The sequence below is a fragment of the Amblyomma mixtum genome, chromosome 10 (genome assembly GCF_055824585.1).
Source record: "Amblyomma mixtum isolate Tamu chromosome 10, ASM5582458v1, whole genome shotgun sequence".
Classification (NCBI taxonomy): Eukaryota; Metazoa; Arthropoda; class Arachnida; order Ixodida; family Ixodidae; genus Amblyomma; species Amblyomma mixtum.
This window is the reverse complement of record NC_143021.1, coordinates 13,596,108-13,604,849: the sequence shown is the minus strand read 5'-3', so window position 1 is coordinate 13,604,849 and position 8,742 is coordinate 13,596,108.

The following is an 8,742-nucleotide window of genomic DNA, read 5'->3' as shown; positions in this document are numbered from 1 at the left end:
GGCGTGCTGGCAGCGCAAACCGCTCGCTAGAGGTTGCTCGGCGTAACCTGCTTCGCTTCAAAACCGCCGCGGGTGACACTGGCGGGGGAAAATTCCTGTGCTTTGGAGCTGTACCCTATGCTTGTGATAAAATGTGTAGTCCAGTTAGCAGTACACTCTGAATAGAATAATCTGGCTAAAATTAATTGTGCAGTCGACTCCCGCAACGCCCTCGGCAGCGAGGCATACGAGTCGAGGGCCGCCGCTGGGGTCTACATTTAGTTTGGTTCGCTTCACCGCATGAAAGCGGCGTGGCGTGGAAAATGAGTGCAAGACACCGAAAGCCACCCTGCAGCAAAGCTACGCTCGCTCCGCCATGTTGTCTTGCACGCTAGCGCGGCCAGCAGATGTCGGAGACCGTGAAGCCGACTCGTCTCCACGCTCTAACGTCACTTCAGGCGGCGCGGCGTTCAAAATATCGTATGCTCCACGGAAACTTCTTGTGATATGGTAGGGAATATTTCTTCATTCTCTGCATGGAGTAACTCGATAGGCCCGTGTTAGATATATTAGGGGCCGCCTGTCTTGCTGGAAATCCACAGAATCACAATCCAACGGCAGCATGCAGACGTAGAAAATAAAAAAAATATTACTTGGGAACGTTGCTGACCGCGCTAGTTGGTAATTCATGGCACCGAGAAGTCGAACCCCGCAAATCATCGTGTGGTGGTGTGCGCCCTTCATTGCCCTAGTCGAAAAGTCGCACTCGGTTGCGTACCTGATAATTATTGGACGTTTAAGCATTATAGTTATACCTCGCTGCCGAATTAATAGGAGAGCCCTTTCTCATGCAGTGGATGTAATCTGGGTGGTAATGAAGAAAACGTTTAGCCTTTCGGATGTGAACAAAACCTAAGTATTGGAGTACTACACTTGCTCTACAAAATAAGCAGCAAAGTAGTTTAGTATAAAGCTATCCAGTGCTGTAAATTATTGTAATAATATTTCCGGTGTAAATTTCCGATTCATCGATGACCACAATAGCGATTTCCCAACGGCGAAAGAAAGAAAACACACACGCAAGCGCCAACTTTCTCCTCTATTGCACGGCCGTCGTTATGGAAACATGCACGCCGAAAACTGCAAAATCAGCAAAATCAGCACGGGGAAGCCAGGTACGATACGCAAACTAACACAACGCCCACGAGCACTAAAAGCATCAACGCCAATAACAAGCGAATAGCAGCATGTGGTGAACACGTAGCAGTAAATAAAGAAATAAAAAAAAGCATAAGGAAAAGGGCATGGATCAGAACCAACATGGTAAGGAAGATAATGACGGCAGAAGAGGCGAAAAACTGACGCAACTGGGAAAGTTCGTGTTGCCGCCCTAGGAGGTCGCTCTGGCCCACAAAAGAACTCACAAAAAATCACATAAAAAGCCACGAGAACCACGCCGGAAGATTTAAAATAAATTAGGGAAATAATGAACGTGACGGTTAAAGTGCCAACAACAAATAAGATGAAGTCTAAAACTCCAACTGTAACACGGTTCGCGAAGAAATTGAAAAACCATCAAATAACAGGAAATCGATAAAACATGAAGTACAAAACGTACATGCAAGATAAAAGCGATAAAATGTGAAAAAGACGAAGCGGGACTCTACAGAGCTGAAAGCTAGTAGCACTATGCCCGAGCCTTGGCACAGATCGCTCAACCCAAGTTGAGTGTGCAGCTCCAACAGCGCTTTCGTCCGGCCAAGAAACAATTATTTTTTTGCGAGGTAGATTGATGCTTTACTGACGCATTTTTTTTTCGCTCGCAAAACATCTTGAGCTCGCTAGTAAGCTGGTCTCTCTGCTTGTAGATGTCTGAGCATTCCTCAAGCAGCGCTTCGCATTTGCAGGACCTGCAGTGTTGAGGAAAGTTGCCATTGATTGTCACTTGGCACAACTTCCTGCAACAAGTGAATGCTTGCTAGTTCGTGGTTGACAATGCAGTGCATATTGCTGCTGCGCAAAATCACGAGGGACGAAGAGAGGAAAGCACAGGACAAGACGCGGAGAAAGGAAGGTAGAACAGGGCCCATTAAACTAGAAATTAGCACATGTAACAAGTGAAGGCGGGCTAGTTGGTGGTTTACAAGGGAGTGCATATTGCAACCACGCAAAGCTACGAGGGACGAAGAGAGGAAAGCACATGACAAGACGCGGAGAAAGGAACGTAGAGCAGGACCCATTAAACTAGAAATTAGCACATGTAACAAGTGAAGGCGGGCTAGTTGGTGGTTGACAATGGAGGGCGTATTATAACCGCGCAAAACTACGAGGGACGAAGAGAGGAAACCACAGGACAAGACGCGGAGAAAGGAAGGTAGAGCAGGGCCCATTAAACTAGAAATTAGCACATGTAACAAGAGAAGGCGGGCTAGTTGCTGGTTGACAATGGAGTGCATATTGCAACCACGCAAAACTACGAGCGTCTTGTCCTGTGCTCTTCTCTCTTCCTCCCTCATCATCTTGCGCGGCTGCAATATGCAGTCCATTGGTAACTTCCTGCGACGTTCTCTCAGATTCTCATTTATATACCTTCCGGCCTGGCGGATGTAGCAGGCAGCACACATTAAGGGAATTTTGTTAACAATGCCTTCAGAACAGGCTGCGAGCTTGTTGTCGTGGTTGATTGTGCATCTCGAAAAAAAAAAGTTGGCTTGACTTTCTTGACAGCAAAAGAGTGCTTGCAGAGGGTTGATGGCTTGGCGGGATCCGAAGATACCACTCTGACGCTCGCGCGTGCACCTCTCTTCGTTAGGTTGTGCGAAACCGTGTGAGCATATGCATATGCAATCACAGCTACCTTGCTCTTCTTGGCCCGGCCTGGTCGTTAGCATGTCTGGCTTGTAACCGAAGGGTCGTGGCTTCGAATCCCGTCTAATATAATGAAAACTGATGTTTAGTCCAAATTGATCTGCTTCATAAAATTAAATCATTTAGGATTGCCGGCGACCTTTAATACTATTTACATGTTATATATTGCACATCACTTTCATTCCACTCTTTACCTCCCGTTTTAAGGGAGCGTTGTAGTTAGTTTGAAATGCCTGCGTTAGGTAATGTAACTTACTGTGACTTCATGACCCTTTGCGATTCCCCACGCCACCGACGCCGCCTTCTCTGCGGCACAAGCTCCTTAACGCTATGCGGTTAGCGAATCGTACACGAATCGTACACAGTGTGCTAATTTACCATATTTTACTGGACTCGTTTATCATATTTTCTTAGCTATCGTCTTGTGAAAACAAAAATAACGAACCGGCAGTACATCTACTACAGTTGTTACCGCTGTAACCGTGACCTAACCAGCCAGTCATTTCCCAGTGCTCCTGACACTAGTCGCGAAATAAACAATGCCTGAATTTGCATAATTAGTATTGAGGCATTTTACGGGCTTCGTCGATTTGTTATAATGCTAATAACCATATACTTTATCCGTCTGTTGGCATTCATTGCCAACACCACTAGCAGTGCTCTTCTCAAAAGCACAATTTAGGATTAAGAAGCCTTTATGTCAACTGCTGCGTTTAAGTCTTTCTTTGTTGTTCTGCTGTTACAGGTTCCTTTTGGAATAACTAACTACGGGTACTGAAGACACCGGAATGAAATCCCCCACTGCAGTGGAAACGGCAAGCGTTGCAGAGAAATCGTGCCGGCGCAAGTCTGGTTCTGCGATATTTATTACTGGCTGTTCATGAGTGGAGGTTTTAGAGAATTAATGGCCACGCATTAGTAACAGAGAACATTCACGGGGCGTATAGTTACTCTGCATTCAAATAAAGCGCCGTAGATCTCACCGCATGGGCTTATGCCAAAAACTGAATTGTTTCTATTAAACGCTCGTTAAAACTCAGTAATATTACCAAATAAGATTAAGGGGCTTCCTGAATACGTATTGTGATCCTTGGTTTCAAAACTATCGGATATTACAACAGCTGCCCGCTATTACAAGCATGTCGTGAGCAGTTGCACAAAAAAGAACAGCGTGTTTGACCACCGTCTTCTCGAAGCTGATGAAAACAATTTTGCAATGCGGAACTAAAGAAATGTGTTATCAGATTTTTTTTGTACTACATTTTTGTACTACAGCACCGTATAACAGCTCTTACAGCTTCCTTCGTATTATATGCTACTTTCTTTTCCTAAACTTTCAATGTAAAGCTTAAAAGATGAAAATAAAACGAGGTGGCCTTTATTAAGTCTTTTATTTTACATTAGAAGCTTTTGATGCTCTCTCAATAGAGGCCTAATGCATAGACAAACAACACACACGATATTAAAATCATGGATGAAATAAGATACTGCACTCAAAAATTATTCTGTTGGATCTCAGCGGAGGTGTAAAATTGAAAGCAGGAAAGTTATACACTCTCGGCAAAAACGAGAAGTATCTTCTTAGCCACATTCTCACAAGTTGTGATTTTTCTGGAACAAATCTACATTTTTAACAAGAGGGAAAGTGAGAGAGGCTGAAATACAGATATAGTGACACCGATTATTAAGTAATTATTTTGCAGAGGCAATAATTATGCAAGTCAGCACTTCACGCCTTGTGGCCAACAGCTTCATCCGTGTTTGATTTTTTTTTTTTAAGCGGTGAAGGGATAGCTACTAAATCACGTGTCTTATATACGTTAATACAGTCGTTATCCTTTCTCACGTGCCCACAGGCCACGTTTCCTTAGTTTAGTGAAGTGATGTAATATACTTGAAACTGCGCCACTATTTCGCCGACTCTATCTTTCCTGTGTTATGATGGGCTGTCGCGGGGCGCAGCCTCCGAGTGATCGAAAATGAAGCGCCGGTGGGCCTTATTTTTTTGGTGTTGGCGAGACCGGCGCGGCAAGCAGCGATGGACAAACGTAACTGCTCTCTTATGTAGCGACCACAAATCTTTGGAACTGTCGAAGGAAAGTATTCGAAGGTAACCCCTTCACGACAGCCTGACAACTCCCTTTACTTGAGACGCAACCTTGCTACCCGCTTTATTTTTGTTTTTGTTTTTTGCAAGAAGCTTTACCGTAGACCAGATATGTTTTGGTTTTGGTCAAGGGCAAAATTAAAACTGTCGATAAACCACACTGATCATCACCATGGTCATCATCAACAATGTAACTATACCAGAGCAGGAAAAGGTCTCTTCTATTAATGTATGATAATCTCCGTACCAGCTACAGCTATTCAATCCGCGAAAAATTCTTCTAATCTCCTCTGCGTACCCGAGACTCTGCCCTCCCTTTATACGTCTGTCTTACCTTTGTAATCCGCCTCGTTAACCTACAGGACCATCAGGTATCTGCTGTCTGGATGCCCCGCCCGTGTAAAATTAAGCCGGAAAATAAAATAGCAGATTAAGGGACGTGCGCCTAGGAACACGAGGGCATGGACTTGGTCGTAATCCCCGCTCTACATTGTGTAATAAGTCTCCCAAGTAAGCTGAAACGTGAGCCGGCAAGTGCAATGCAAAATACAGGACGTATGATAATGGCGAAAGAAAGCAGCGCTCTCTGACTGCTTCGAAATTTGACGCTTCGTTTCCGTCTGCTTGCACGCTTATCGCAGCACCAGCAACTACAGAGATCTGCAGCCGCAGCCACTTTCCGCGAGGAGTTAGCGGCACAAATGCCCTTGAGAAACAGAACTATGCTGATCAGGGAACGGTTTAGTTTACGCGGCGGTTTTGATATGCGGAACCTCATCTACGCAATAGGGATGCAATCCTGGCACAGGTTCAGTGCTCAGCCTAGTAGTTTTCTTGCGCTGGAACGCAAGCTAAAGTTCGGATAACTGAAGCAGACTCTGGATAACCACAGCATCCCACTCTGGAAATCGGCCTCAGGTGGCTCACTTCCATGACAACATTATTTCCTGTGGTTCGCTGTGCCATAAGAACTTAGAATAAACTATAGATTTTCGGAACTCTGTGTTGAGCGAGTACTTTGGCTGACATTGAACATAAAAGCCTCGCAAAGTCCTTGGTGAGAAATGTCAGAAATAAGAACAGAGATAAGTTGGGATGCCAGTGAAGATGGTCTCTATAATACTAAGGTAATAGAGCAATGTATAGAAATATCGAATTCCTGTATTTATAGATACCAGGAATCATTTCACTGATTTCAAAACCTCGTCAGCCAAAAAAACATTACGGAGGAAGGTTACTCAGGTGCCTTATATAGAACTACGGGAAGATATCTACAGCGGCTCCACAGTCAGCTTAGTCCTCCATGAAGAAAGTACTGAAATTCCAAAAAGGAAAGGTGTCAGGCAGGGAAGTGCGATCTCTGCAGTTCTATTCACCGCTGTTTTACAGCAGGTATTCACAGATCCGGATTCGGAACAATTGTAGATAATAGACAACGGAGAGTACCTTAATAATCTGCGGCTCGCTGATGATAATGTCTTGCTAAATCACTCTGGGACACTGCATGTTCCACGGCACGCTATCGCTTTCGCGTGCCTCAGACCACTCGGCTAGAAAACGAGTGCGGAGTAACACGCTATCTTTTATTTTATCCGTGCGGACTGTTTCCGCACCTTTTACGGCGTCGCACCTAATGTATAAAACGAAGTGTAGAAGAAGAAAATTGCAGTGGCGAGCATTTTCTTTTCTTCAAATTTACACAGCGCTAACTTTTCAGACGAACACACAGATAGACATGACAAGACGGGCGCTGACTCCAACTATGTTTATTGACACGTATTTTCGTTGCAAATGTTTTATTCCCCAAATGATTCCTGTTGAAGGCCCTTTTTATTTTTATTTTTCATTACTTTTCTTGTGTTTACCTACTTACTCGCTTGTTTTTCTTTTGAAGTGTTCACAGCTGTATCTACATTAGTCTAAGTTTATGTTCCAACTTTCTTCTTTGTGACTTGATTACTGTTCCCCCCCCCCCCCTTTATGTAATGCCCCCTGGGGCCCTTAAGGGTAAATAAATGATGATGATGAAGAAAGACAATGTTGAGCGCATACGCATCTACGACTGACCTCAGAAGGAAAGGTCCATTAAACGGGAGGGGGAGGAAGTGGGGTTAGAGGAGCAAAGTGAGGTCGCTATTTTTTTGTACGAGTAGATTAAGGTAGATTAAGCAAAAGTAGATTAAGGTGAGCAGACTGCATTTCGTGCCTTATTTATAAGCAATGTGAATTCGCTGGTACGCAGGGAGACAGAGGAGAAGCTTACACACATGTCGCCTCTCGCCTTGATAAAAAAGGCTTCGGATATTTCCCGAGCTAATCTATCTTTGCTGTTGGTCAGAATTTTGATCTTGTCAAGCCGTGGCTTACAGTTCTGACCGTTTAGATCCTTGCAAGAACGGCAATGGGCGGGTAGATATATGCATGAGCCTGATGTGTTTCCCAAGGTTCGTTCCTGTAATGTCTATCTGTGTATTCGTTTGCAAAGTTAGCTCTGTTTAAATTTGAAGAAAAGAAAATGCATCACCAACTAGCCCCGCAACATGTTTTACTAAGCGATCTCAGGTCATGCAGGGCAGTTTACAAACATCCCTAATCAGAAAAGTGTATCATCGCTGTATTCCACAGGTGCTTCCGTATAGGGCAGAAAGGGAAGACTAAGGAAAATTGATCAATATTTAATATAGTTAGAGAAACATCATATTACGAATCAATTTTAGAGTGAGCCCCACGAAGAATATATTACTTGAGTACTATGCCGTTCTCCTTTGCAAATTAGTATTTTTTTCTGAGAAAAATTAACCGATAGAAATTAAATGCGGAAAGTATCCCTAATATGCCCGGATTCGTAGTAACTATGTTCGATTGGTGAACAGGGCCTGTCATTCGCACCATAAAAGCACAATAAACAGCAGCCGATATTGCAGCATCTGGAATGTTAATTATAGCACAGTCTTTTAGGTGCACAAGCACTACCTTTCTCATGGTAATGTGATTGAAGAAATCTTTAATGTCAGAAGTATTTTATTTTTGTATTGCATGCCGCTCTCGTGTTAACAGGATGTTCCTCTTCCTTATGCTCTTCTGCCATAAACTTTTTTTTAACCACAGTGGGAGATCCGTTGGAAAATTCCTATTCAGCAAGATTTAGTTCATGTAACCCGTATGGAACGCAACTGCGCTGAAAATGTTTAATGAAGGATGTTCTGTAAGCTAGTTACGGTTTGAGTTCTGTCTTCAAGTAAATCAATGGTGACAGAGGTAAAAACCCCAAGAGTAAGCTTTTGTATTCATCTGCGAGCAGCGAGAACTGCTCTGTAAATTCAATGGCGGCTGGAGCAAAGCGGAACTATAAGACTTAGAGTTGCATCTGGTATTGATAACGCCGGCGGGGCTCTTGGAGAGAGTTGCTGATACGGGATCCTGACCTCTGCGCAATAGCGAAACTTCCAACGAAAGGCCCTCTCTATTTAAGCTGGAGTACGGCCGAGAAATTGCAGTCGTCTTACACATTCGCCACAGTGCAACCACGCTACAGAAAAGACGAGCAGATATGAAGGGCCTCGCATGTTACACAATGCTCTTTATGCTGCCGCTATTCGCAATGGGTGAGTTCTACTCCGCTCTCTAAAATCTTTCTTTTTCCAAAAACAAACCATTTGCATTCAGGATGCAAGATTCTTGTGATTACGGCAATTGTGACAAAGGTAAAGTAATATGCGCGACACAAACGTGTTCTAGTCTTGCATGTTTTTCCTTATTTTCCTTGGTTACTTTCGTCCAAATCCGCA